This window comes from Microcaecilia unicolor, chromosome 13 (genome assembly GCF_901765095.1).
Source record: "Microcaecilia unicolor chromosome 13, aMicUni1.1, whole genome shotgun sequence".
Taxonomy (NCBI): domain Eukaryota; kingdom Metazoa; phylum Chordata; class Amphibia; order Gymnophiona; family Siphonopidae; genus Microcaecilia; species Microcaecilia unicolor.
In genome coordinates, this window is record NC_044043.1 from 70,112,913 (window position 1) to 70,126,612 (window position 13,700).

Here is a 13,700-nt window from a genome sequence, read left to right on the forward strand (position 1 = left end):
GCAGCAATTTTCATTTTGCCGCATGTCCATGTTCTGCAAAAAATTTTAAAAAGGCCTTTTTGGCGTGCTAAAAAAATGGATTGGCGCCCGCCCAAAACCCACGTCTACACTACCGCGACTTTGTAAAAGGGCCCCTTAGTGTTTCTTTTACTAAAGCTGTGGCAAGTGCTGGCATGTGCTTCCTGTGGAAAGGGGCACTGAGGTGTCCTGTGGTAAAAGCCTGACATGTCTGCATAAACCACGCACTAAAACATAAATGTTATTTTTGTGCAGAGGGGGCATGTCTGGGCTAATCAGGTAGCCTAGCTCTATTGCTTCATGCTAACTGATTAGCACTGGATTAGCGCATGAGGTCTTACTGCCTACAAAATAGATATAGGTAATGGCTCACGTGCTATTTTTTAATAATGGCTGCATGCCAGTAGCATAGCTACGTGGGGCCTGGGGGGCCCTGGACCCCCCTGCCAACGACCCGCCCAACCCCTCCTCCCGCCGCCAACCCCCCCTCCCGCCGCCAACCTGCCATCGCTGTCGCCTGCCTTTGCTGGTGGGGGACCCCAACCCCCACCAGCCGAGGTCCTCTTCTTCTCGCAAAAGGCTTCCTTTTGTTTCTGACATCAGAAACAGAACGAAGCCTTTTGCGAGAAGAAGAGGACCTCGGCTGGCGGGGGGGGGGGGGGGGGGGTTGGGGTTCCCCGCCAGCAAAGGTAGGCGACGGTGGGTTGGCGGCGGGATGGGGGGTCGAGAGGGTCGGCGGCAGGGGGGCTAAAATGTGCCCTCTCACCTCGGGCTCTGGACCCCCCTCCTGCTGAAGTCTGGCTACGCCCCTGCTCCATGCTAATGGCAACATTAGCGCATGGCCATTAATTTGGAAAATGGAAGATGGACCATTTTCTGGCTGCAGTAGAAATGGCCTTAGCGAGTACGAATGACCCATGTAAGGGCGCGTCAAGGTCACCTTCTACTGTAGCTTAGTAAAAAGAGCACTTAGATCCTTTTTTATCCAGCCTCACTAGAAGCCCCGTCTTTGGCCGTTTTCAAGTCCAAACTTAAAGCCCACCTCTTTACCACTGCTTTTGACTCCTAACCACCACTCACCTGCCCTGTCCTTTTATCCTCACCTCTTTATTCCCTTACCCTTAATTGTTCTGTCTATCTGCCTGTCTTATCTAGATTGGAAGCTCTTTGAGCAGGGACTGTCTTTCTGTGTATGGTGTACAGTGCTGCGTATGATAAGTAGTAGTAGTAGTAGAAGTCCCCTGTGCAGCAATGCCAACAAAGCCTATTCACTTTGAACAGGCTCCGTCAGTATTGTCGCACGGGAACCGCTAGCTCGGCTTGATAAAAGAGGCCCTTAGTTAATTAAATTCAATGATCACAATAACTCCACCACCACCCTCCCCAGAACAATCCTGCAAGTGGGCACAGGACAATTTTCAGAAGCGCTTTACTCAAATATCAATTTACCCAGGAGAAAGGGAAAAGGTCACCCATAAAAGTGCCCAATGACTGCACCAAAATATACAGTTTGGAAAATTGCTCCATATTTTTAAATATTAAATTGTGTTATATATATATATATATATATATATATATATATGAACACGTAGTACTAATCAGAAATAAGGTTGTTAGATCATCTATGATTTGGGGGAGGCAGGGTGCAAAAATAATCCAAGAAATAAATAACTGTTTGATATTTAAAAGCAAATGCATCTTTATGCCTTTTTCTTTTTTAATGCAACCATATTTTCATTTAACTGTCGCAGTTTTAATTACAAAACGCTCAAAGTTGCACATTTTAAAAAAGGATGTTGTCTGGGGTGAAGCAAGAATGGGCTAAAAGGTTATACATTAGTGGCAAAATTCAGCCCCAAATACATAACTTCAATGTGCAAGTGATAAAGAGTAAATAACGTATAACTTTAAACAGATATGGTTTTTCCACATAAGTTTACATGGATTCTTTATCCATTTAGAGCAGGGGGTTCTCAACCCAGTCCTCGGGACACACCTAGCCAGTCAGGTTTTTAGAATAGCCACAGTGAACATGCATGAGATACATTTGCATGCACTACCTCCATTCTATGCAAATGTATCTCATGCTTATTCATTGAGGTTATTCTAAAAACCTGACTGGCTAGGTGTGTCCCGAGGACTGGGTTGAGAACACCTGATTTAGAGTTATGCAGCAGCCCTGCCACTGACCTCAAAGGTAGCAATTCTAGAAAAAAGCCCAAAGTGAGGGGGCACATTTTGGCATGCTTCCCTACTGCTCCCTATTGCAATGCCACATACCTTGGCTGATGAGGGTCCCCAACTCTTGTCACCTGAAGCGTTTCTCAAGTGCTGATCTCCTTACATTGCCTGCCTTCCTTCCCCTCACATTGCGCATGCTCGATTTTAATGGTATTGAGCATGCGCTGTGTCACTTTCATTCAGTTTCACTAAAAACGAATATGCACGCGACGAGAGCAGCGATGGAGAAATGCTTCCGCTGGCAGTGGTTGGGGACCCCAGCCAGCCAAACCAGAGGCCTGGATTCATTTTGGGGGCCCAGGCCCCCATTGCTCCGTGTAGCTACACCACTGCTCCGGGGACCTGCTTGCTGCTCTAATAGAGGCTGGTATGCGCTGCGTCTTTTACATCTTTGGGGGGGTTGGTCATTTGGGGCACCTTTTTGTGACAGTAATTATTGGGTCTAGCCCAAAATATCTAGGTTTTAACCTTGTGGCAAAAAAAACCGTTTGGATACACTGCAGACATACTGCAGACAAACTGCATAGAAAAACGTCTGAAAGCGTGTTTCAAATATAGCAATTTGGACATTTTTGCAAGAAAAGTGTTCATCTACCACTTTGAGGGGCATAATCGAATGGGGTGCCCAAGTTTTCATGAGGGCGTCCTCGCAGGACGGCCCCGCGAAGGGGCGGGGAAACCCCCTATTATCGAAACAAGATGGGTGTCCATCTTTCATTTCGATAATACAGTCGGGGACGCCCAAATCTCAACATTTAGGTCAACATTAGAGATGGTTGACCTAAATGTTGAGATGGTCGACCTTAGAGATGGTTGTCCCCGGTTTTCGGCCATAATGGAAACCGAGGACACCCATCTCAAAAACAACCAAATCCAAGCCCTTTGGTCGTGGGAGGAGCCAGAATTCATAGTGCACTGGTCCCCCTCACATGCCAGGACACCAACCTGGCATCCTAGGGGGCACTGCAGTGGACTTTACAAATTGCTCCCAGGTGCATAGCTCTCTTACCTTGGGTGCTGAGCCCCCCAACCCCCCCAAAAAACCCACTCCCCACAACTGTACACCACTACCATAGCCCTAAGGGTGAAGGGGGCACCTACATGTGGGTACAGTGGGTTTCAGGTGGGTTTTGGAGGGCTCACATTTACCACCATAAGTGTAACAGGTGGGGGGGATGGGCCTGGGTCCGCCTGGTTGAAGTGCACTGCACCCACTAAAACTGCTCCAGGGACCTTCATACTGCTGTTAGGGAGCTGGGTATGACATTTGAGGCTGGCAAAAAATAAATTTTAAGTTTTTTTTTTTAGGGTGGGAGGGGGTTGGTGACCACTGGGGGAGTAAGGGGAGATCATCCCCGATTCCCTCCGGTGGTCATCTGGTCAGTTCGGACACCTTTTCACAGCTTGGTCGCAAGAAAAAATGGACCAAGTAAAGTCAGCCAAGTGCTTGTCCGGGACGCCCTTCTTTTTCCATTATCGTCCGAGGAAGCCCATCTCTTAATCACGCCCCAGCCCCGCCTTCGCTACGGTGCCGACACGTCGTCCCCGCGACAGGAAGCAGTTGAGAATGCCCAAAATCAGCTTTCGATTATGCCGATTTGGGTGCCTGAGAGAAGGACGCCCATCTCCCGATTTGTGTTGGAAGATGGGCGCCCTTCTCTTTCGAAAATAAGCCTGTTTGTGTCTTTTTTAGACGACTTTCTGTTTTGAAAATGAGCCCCATAGACTACTGTCAATTAATGACACTTTTGACACACCTAAGTGGTGCCATCTCTAGGTGCCACTTTACAGAACTGAGCCCAAAATTTCTAAATTAACAGAAATCTACACTATATTTGCAGAAGGTTGTCTGCAATGACTGACTGGGCTGAACTTGGATGTTTTTCCTGACTGCTCATCATGCAAAAAAAAACCACCCTAAAATTCTTTTGTCACCTCTGTCCTAGTGACACAAACTCCTTCCATTACCAAACACACGTTGTGAAGTAACACAAAACCCTGTAAAATCATCAGTCAGAACCTGCAGTACATAGCCAACCCTGATTCAAAACCACATCAAAATCCTGAGCTCAAATAGCTACAACACAACCTTATGAAAAAAACAGCAAACAAATATTTCACTATAGATGGTGCTCAAAGGTGGGTCCTGCAGAAGCAAGGGTGTTCCCTTATGTGTATCCCCCCTTCTTATCAATTATCGTAGTTCCATCCTTTTCCCCCCACAGTGATGTCTTAACCACGCACTTCCTTTTTGTTATCAATTTTAGAATGTAAACCACCTAGATGTATCCAGACCTCGGCGGGAGGGGGGCAAAAGCCCAAAGTGGGGGGCACATTTTAGTCCACCCCCCCAGCCACCGCCCCTCCCCTGCCACTTCCGATCCAACCGCCGCCACACTTCAGACCGCCGCCACTTCCGACCCCCGCTGCTTCTGACCTCCTTCCCTCGCTGCTGCCACCAGGTACCTTTGTTGGTGGGGGTCCCGCGCTGCTGGGCTCACACTTGCATCCTCTCCTGTTTTCAGCACACCGTGCACCGCATGCTTGTTTTAATGAAACTGAGTATGTGCCAGCATGCACGGCGCAACTGGAAACAGGAGAGGAGGCAAGTGCGAGACTAGCGCGGGACAGATAAACGCTTCAGCTGGTTGGGGTTGGGGACTCCCACCAGCCAAACCAGGGGCCCCAGAGCCAATTTAGGGGGCCAGGCCACTGTGCCCCCACCCATAGCTACGCCATTGCTTGCACCTAACTATGGGTGCTTCATTTATGCCTGCTGAAACCACTGGCAGCTGGGCACGTCAGTGACCCTATTCTATGACGTATTGTGCCTAATTTCTGGGACCACCCCAACCTGCCCATGCCCCCTTTTGAGTTGCACACTATAAAACTTGGGTGCGCATTTTATAGTATAGGGTTAGGGCAGATCCGCGGGTAATCCCAAATGAGTGCCAATTAACACCAATTATTGTAGAACAAAGGTTGTACATAAGTATATACAGTAACTAATGCCATACTGGGAAAAGACCAAAGGCCCATCAAGTCCAGCATCCTGTCCCCGACAGCGGCCAATCCAGGTCAAAGGCACCTGGCAGCTTCCCAAACGTACAAACATTCCATACATGCTATTCCCGAAATTATAAATTATCCTTTCAACTTCTAAGCAGCTTGTAGATGCAAAGAAAAAAACACACTTTGAAGTGTCTGTATTCATATGCTAGAAGCCTAAAAAATAAGACGGGAGAGTTAGACTATACAGCATTAAGGGCGTCTTTTACTAAGAAGCGCTCACGTTTTTAGTGCGGGCTAAAATTGTGGGCGCGCTAAACGTTAGAGATGACCATAGGAATGCATTGGCGTCTCTAACATTTAGTGCGCCTACAATTTTAGTATGCGTCAAAAAGTACATAAGTATTGCCATACTGGGAAAGACCAAAGGTCCATCAAGCCCAGCATCCTGTTTCCAACAGTGGCCAATGCAGGTCATAAATACCCGGCAAGATCCCAAAACAGTACAAAACATTTTATACTGCTTATCCCAGAAATAGTGGATTTTCCCCAAGTCCATTTAATAATAGTCTATGGACTTTTCCTTCAGGAAGCCGGCCAAACCTTTGTTAAACTCCGCTAAGCTAACCGCCTTTACCCCATTCTCTGGCTATGAATTCCAGAGATTAATTACACATTGAGTGAAGAAAAAGTTTCTCCGATTTGTTTTAAATTTATTACATTATAGCTTCATCGCATGCCCCCTAGTCCTCGTATTTTTGGAAAGCGTAAACAGATGCTTCACATCTACCCGTTCAACTCCACTCATTATTTTATAGACCTCTATCATATCTCCCCTCAGCCGCCTTTTCTCCAAGCTGAAGAGCCCTAGCCGCTTTAGCCTTTCCTCATAGGGAAGTCATCCTGTCCCCTTTATCATTTTCGTTGCCCTTCTCTGCACCTTTTCTATTTCCACTATATCTTTTTTGAGATGCGGCGACCAGAATTGAACACAATATTCGAGGTGTGGTCGCACCATGGAGCGATACAAAGGCATTATAACATCTTCATTTTTGTTTTCCATTCCTTTCCTAATAATACCTAACATTCTATTTGCTTTCTTAGCCACAGCAGCACACTGAGCAGAAGGTTTCTATGTATCATCAACGACGACACCTAGATCCCTTTCTTGATCTATGACTCCTAACGTAGAACCTTGCATGACGTAGCTATAATTTGGGTTCCTCTTTCCCACATGCATCACTTTGCAATTGCTCACATTAAATGTCATCTGCCATTTAGACGCCCAGTCTCGTTAGGTCCTCTTGTAATTTTTCACAATCCTCCCGTGATTTAACAACTTTGAATAACTTTGTGTCATCAGCAAATTTAATTACCTCACTAGTTACTCCCATGTCTAGGTCATTTATAAATATGTTAAAAAGCAGCAGTCCCAGCACAGACCCCTGGGGAACCCCACTAACTACCCTTCTCCATTGAGAATACTGACCATTTAACCCTACTCTCTATTTTCTATCTTTTAACCAGTTTTTAATCCACAATACAACACTACCTCCTAACCCATGACTCTCCAATTTCCTCTGGAGTCTTTCATGAGGTACTTTGTCAAATGCCTTCTGAAAATCCAGATACACATGAGCTTGCCTTAGTAAAAGACCCCCTAAATGATGAGGTAGATATAATAGGCATCTCAGAGACTTGGTGGAAGGAGGACAATGGGACCAAGGTATACATTATATTGCAATGATAGGGTGAATCAAATTGGAGGGGGAGGGGGTTGCGCTGTATGTTAAAGAGGGAATTGAGTCAAACAAAATAAAAATTCTGCATGAAACAGACAGCAATGTGGAATCCTTATGGATAGAAATTCCACGTGTGAAGGAAAAAATATATACGCATGGGACTATACCACTGTCCCATGACGCTCAGCATAAAACGGATTGTGCGAGTGAAGAAACCGTCCGCCATGTTTTTGAACCATTGACCAGAGGAGACGGCGTGACAACTAAAAACTTGGATGGTTTTTGAAGAATTCCCCTGAAGCAGCTTGCATTTAGCGAAACAGGGCTTCCCTGTCGGGATTTGAACATTGATTTGTGGAGTACAGTGAACGATTAGCCGAAGTTATAACTCTCCGGTTCAGATAAGTACTCTTTCCAAGTTTTTTTCTTTTTTTCTTTTTTGAAAAAGTTTTGTTGAATTTAGAATTGGCTGAGAGTATCTCCTTTACAAATGTTGCCAAAGTATTCAGCTAAACAATTGGCAAATTAATTTATGACATATAGTGTGGAGTTTTTTTTAAGACACATGATTGATACGGTCCTCTCATTACACAAAAGGCTTGTCCTTTAACAACGAGATGGTCTGTTATACCTGATGTCTTTTTTTCTCCACTTTTGTTGTATTGCCAAATTCTGATCTGTTTGACTTGTCAACTATTTGTAATTTTGGTAGACAGAGGTATTTATTGATTATATATTCTACCTATTCCGGTTTTTGAATTGACTATACCACTGTCCCCAGACCAGAACAATCAGACAGATGAACATAATAGATGACGGCAGATAAAGACCTGTACAGTCCATCCAGTCTGCCCAAGAAGAAAAACTCAAAAGGGGCTGATATTCAGACCACAGGAGTTAGACCGGCTAACTCCCACGGTTGATGCTGAGCCCAGATATTCAATGCCGGGCCGTTCTCGGTGACCAGCACCGAACATCCGGTTTAATTTTTGGGTGGTTTAAAGATAGGCAGCTAAGTTGATATTCAGACTTAGCCGGTTATCTTTAAACCGGCCAAAGATATCCCATGTTATCAAGCAGCCAAATATGGCCGCTAAAGTGGCTTTAAAAATCGACAGATACCTATATATTCCAGGCTGGGGGGGTTTGTCCAGACAAGGTTTTTCTCCCCAGAGGGGGCAGTCAGCATTTCAACAGCCAATTACATCCTCTCCAAATTCATCAGATTAAAGGTTGTCATTTTTTCTGAAGAAGTTCCTCTTAGTGAAATAGAGACTTCTCAAATATCTCTTGTAGATGTCTGGAGAGTTGTAAAGCGGACTGAAGCTTTGCTGTGAGGCCCAGTACAGGAACTCTGTAAAATTTCTCAACAGGTTGTTGTTCCCAGGTTGGAAACACTCGATCAGAAAACTCAGCAGTTAGATAGTTCTATTTAAAAAAATAGAATCTCAGACTACTGTATTACATTAAGTTGGAACATCAGGGATTAGAGATAGTTTCTTGTTGCATAGGCAGCTGGAAATGTTGGAGAATCAATGTAGATCTCCTAATTTGAGATTTTGAATTTTCCTGTATGTTCTTTATTGTCTGCTGAGATTCCATTTAGAAAATATTTCAAAGAAATTCTTATGTTGGCAAATACAGATACTATTATTATTTCTAAATGTTATTATTTACCTAAGAAGGTTTTGAAAGTAAGTCAGATGAGGGGCATCGGAGGAATTTAACTGTTAAAGGGAATGTAATTTCAGATTTAACTGCTTTCTTGGAAACTACACGTGATAATTTCACCGAGGCGCTCTATTCTATTAGTCTCTGTTTCTTCAGAGCTGAAAAAGGTTTGGTTTTGAAAACTTACTTTAATGAGAAAAAAAATCTATTTTGTGGCGCAAAACTTCAGATATTTACTGATGTGGCTAGAGCTACTCAGCTTCGGCGTAGACAGTTTTTGTAATTTAAAAGTCGTGTGTGTCAGATCTAAGGGCTACTTTCTTTTTAAAATTTCCTTCAAAATATATTATTACTTTTCCCGATGCCAACAATATTTTCTTTGAACCAGATCAGCTAGGAAGGCTTGTGATGGATAAGGAAGCTAAATAATTGATCTATAGGTGAAATTTTGTTTAAATCGCCTTAAGTAATAATCCAGGAGAAATTGTCATTTTAATTATATTTCTTTTGATATTTCCTGTATCTTTTCTGCCTCCTGAGATGTCTGCTAAATTATTTCTTGTAAGTACTGTTTTGTGCTGTTTTTGTTAATTTTCAATTTTAAAAAATCAACAGAAAGCCGGTTATATCAGGCAATATAGCCAGCTACATACTAGCTACTAACTGGGGACATTCAGCGGGGGATAGCAGGTTATCCTCCGCTGAATATCGATGGATAGCTGGTTAAGTGCTATTTAACCAATCAGCAGCTGTTCTGGCCGGTTAAATAACACTGGATATCGGGGGGATAGTTTTAGGCATGATATGTATACTTAGGGTTACCATATTTTGTCCCCCCAAAAGGAGGACACATGCCCCACCCCCATCACATACCCCGCCCCGCCCCCTTTCACACCCCACCCTGTCCCCTTTCACACCTTCGCTCCGCCCCCTGTTACATTTTCCCCTCCCCCCTGCCACACACCCCGTCACCCCCCCTCCCCGTCACCCCTCTCCTCTTACCCTACTACTGCCCTGGTGGTCTAGTGACCTCTTTGGGGCAGGAAAGAGCCCCCTCTTTCCTGCCCAGAGTGCTGCCCTGCATGCATCCTTCCTGTTGGTGATCTCGGCACCGATTAAAAATGGCCGCCGAGAGTTGAAGTCTCGCGAGCCTGCCCATTTGTCCAGAAATCCGGACAAACGGGCAGATTGGCAAAACCCGCCCGGTTGCCCGGACATGTCCTCAAAAAGAGGACATGTCCGGGTAAATCCGGACATATGGTAACCCTATGTATACTTGATCTTGATTTGTTCTTACCATTTTCAGGGCACAGACCATAGAAGTCTGCCTAGCATTGGCCTTGTTCTCCAGCTACGGAAAGGTGTCAGGATACAGAGCAAATTGAATCTGGAGATTAATTATTGAAATATCAATTCCACATTTAAGTGCTCCTTTTAAAAATGCAGGTGTCATCATATTTTGATCACACGGGTGATTCAATCGCTTTGTCTTATGAAATGATATTGCCATCTTTCTCATCATTGAGACGTTTACGAAGACTGTGTTGGGTGATTGCAACATTAATCTTTGCCAACATATGTTCTATAACCTCTCACAGAAATTTTCATGGAATAAAGGGTCTGGCCCAGATAAAGGCTTGTCTAAGGACACAACTACAAGAATGTTGTCTCTAACCTCTGTAAAGGTCTAGCCATTAAATATGAGATGTTGTGATATTTCATATTATGCATCATTACATGACATCATTCATGAGGTCACTGCATTTTCTGATCCAGAATTCAGCTGAGTTTTATTTATTTATTTAAAATTTTTCTATTCTGCACAATCTCACAGTTCTAGGCGGATTACAAATATAACACACTTAATCAAAAACATAATCAAAATAAACAGACAACATACAATTTCATCATCAGAATATCAAAACAAATCTGATACAGAGTATCAGGGAAAAGCGTTTCTGAACAGATATGTTTTTAATTTCTTCCTAAATGCTGTGAGTGATTCTGTCTTGCATATAATATGGTTGAGTTGGAAAATATGCTTTAGATTCACCCAGTGGCGTAGTTATGGATAGGGCACAGACCCACCCACTTTGGAGGACTCAGGCTCACTCAACAGCGGCACTGCAGTAATGTGGCTGGTGGGGATTCCTAAGCCCCTGCAGAAGATCGGGGAGTCACTTAATTCCACTCCCTTCCACGCCCACCCCCCTCGGTACCTTAAATCCTTTAGTTCTTCACCAGCAATGAGCAACAACACATTCTTCCTGCTTGCACCAGGCCGTTGGCCCAAGTCTTCCCTCTGATGCAACTTCCTGTTTACAGGACAAGGAAGTTGCATCAGAGGGAAGGCTAGGAGCCAGCACAAGCAAGGGGAATGAGTTTCTGCTCACTGCCAGTGAAGACCTAATGGATGTAAAGGTACTGGGGATCAGGGAGTGAAGTGACCCCCCTGATCACCTGGAGGGGGGAGAAAGATGCCAGCCTGAGGGGGGAGGTTCAGGCCCACCCAAAATTGGGCATCTGGCTACACCCCTAGATTCACCAAAAATGGATTTATCTTCTTTGAGTCTCTGATTTAAACAGTCTGGGATAGATAGTCAGCAGGCGATGAGCAGGTAGGAGAGACCTCTAGTACCTGGTTATCTCTCATTGACTGGGTGATCTCTGGGTTTCAGTGGCACATAACCAGGCTGTCATAGCACTATCTTGTTAGTGCCGGGAAGGTCCAGGATCAGAGCGAAGATTTACCCAGTTAGCAGTGATTTTCAGAACCGCTATCAGGGTAAGAGCCTGGATGAAGATAGGACAGCAAAAAGGCTGTCCTAACTTTATGTAGTTATCCATGTAACCCCCAGGGGCTACTATGGTGATAGGAGTTAGTAGAGCTGCCTATTGTGGGCGGACATGGGGATACTGAAACAGTTGTGGATGGAAATATGATTGACAGTGTTCTTATGTATGGAGATGAGGTTTGGATAGGATAAAAGCATCTGCCATACTGAGAGTGAGGTCTTTGGTTGCCTGAACCCCAGTGAGAACCTGTAGAGTTGAGAGGGTTTCCTGTTGAGCATCAGGGGCCTGCAACTACCAATTGATTTCTGCTGAGGAACACTCCCCCCCCCTCCCCTGCTTTTAAGGGAAGGTTTGATGAGAAATTAGGGAGAGAAGAGACTTTTGGTTACAGTGAGTTTTAAAAGCAAGATTTTTCTCTGTCTGTACTATATTGAGAAAATGAGAGAGGTTTCTAACAGTCCTTTTGTCTGGGCAGTGTTGCCAGATGGTGAAAAAATTTCCAGCCCCAAAATAGCAAAATATTAATATAAATATTAATGAGGTCAATATGAATATTAAAAAGGTCAATATAAATATTAATAAGGTCATCACAATCATAATCATCAGAAGCAGAAGCAGCATCGGCATAAACATAATTAGTACAAATTCATAATCAATCCATCCACCCACAAAAGGAGCAAGTTTTCACCACAAACCATTACTCTCTTTTGATCTAGGCACAGGAATTAAAGATTTTACATGTTCCCAGGTTTCAATCTAAATCATGTTTAATGTGGGGTATAAATGTGATAAATAAGTGGTAAATAAATAGAATCTCTGAATGTTGAGCACCTGATTCTCATAACATGATGTCTGTTTTAGTGGCCCTTTACCAGGAGAAAACAAATCTCTGCACAAATATAACAGTGCTAGGGCATTCCTAGAAATGACACACTGGTTACGATTTATAAGTACATAAGTACATAAGTACATAAGTAGTGCCATACTGGGAAAGGCCAAAGGTCCATCTAGCCCAGCATCCTGTCACCGACAGTGGCCAATCCAGGTCAAGGGCACCTGGCACGCTCCCCAAACGTAAAAACATTCCAGACAAGTTATACCTAAAAATGCGGAATTTTTCCAAGTCCATTTAATAGCGGTCTATGGACTTGTCCTTTAGGAATCTATCTAACCCCTTTTTAAACTCCGTCAAGCTAACCGCCCGTACCACGTTCTCCGGCAACGAATTCCAGAGTCTAATTACACGTTGGGTGAAGAAAAATTTTCTCCGATTCGTTTTAAATTTACCACACTGTAGCTTCAACTCATGCCCTCTAGTCCTAGTATTTTTGGATAGCGTGAACAGTCGCTTCACATCCACCCGATCCATTCCACTCATTATTTTATACACTTCTATCATATCTCCCCTCAGCCGTCTCTTCTCCAAGCTAAAAAGCCCTAGCCTTCTCAGCCAATTACTACTCTACCTATGAAAAGTTACTCCCTTATTATACTTCCTCTGTGTACATCCGTATGTTGCACAAGCTGGCATCTTTGAAAATATAAGTGAGATTAAATAAAAATGCTACCAACAATAAAGCATGACAACGTGGTGGATGCAGCAGCTGCAGCTCATAGCTGGGCTCCCTCCACGAGTCCCCCTGCACTCCGGCTCCCTCCCCCTCCTCCCAGACTCAGTCACTGTGCCACCGACCTGTCTTCTGCCTCCGTCCTCCTCTCTGGTGGCAGCAGTAGGTGGTCCCCCACTCCTTACGATTTGCTCTCTGACTCGGACAGCAGATCAGAAGGGGACCCGCCACCAGAGCCAACACCGACGTGTCTCCTGTGGTCTGCCTTGGGCCTTGCAGTCGCCTTGCCTCTGCTCTGTTCGTGCGGCCACCGTGGTTGGAGCACAGAGACCACGTGAAAGAGAAAAAAAGGCACGCAGAGCGCACCGCACCACTGCAACTTAAACAGAGCCAGATCTCACCTCCTATTGGTCCAATTAGGACAGATAGCAAAGCAAGCTGTATAGGAGCAGTCAACCTGTGGGTCGTGGCGGTTAAAAATCGTCCAACAGGGCCAAAAATAATCCAAAAAACTACAACCTGCAGGCATTCAAAAAAAGTCACAGGGAGGAGTGGGAAATAGCCCAATTCTGCAGTTTTACCAAGTAAAGTTGCCAATTCCGCCAGGGGCATAGCCAGACCTTATGGTGGGAGGGGGCCAGAGCCCAAGGTTGGG

The 13,700-nt window shown here is 44.6% G+C and overlaps 1 protein-coding gene across 2 annotated transcripts in view; it reads right to left on the minus strand.

Annotated features, from left to right (window-relative positions):
- Window positions 1-13,700, minus strand: part of C1QTNF12 (C1q and TNF related 12) — a 104,244-nt gene that overhangs the window by 40,119 nt on the left and 50,425 nt on the right. The window lies entirely within an intron of this gene.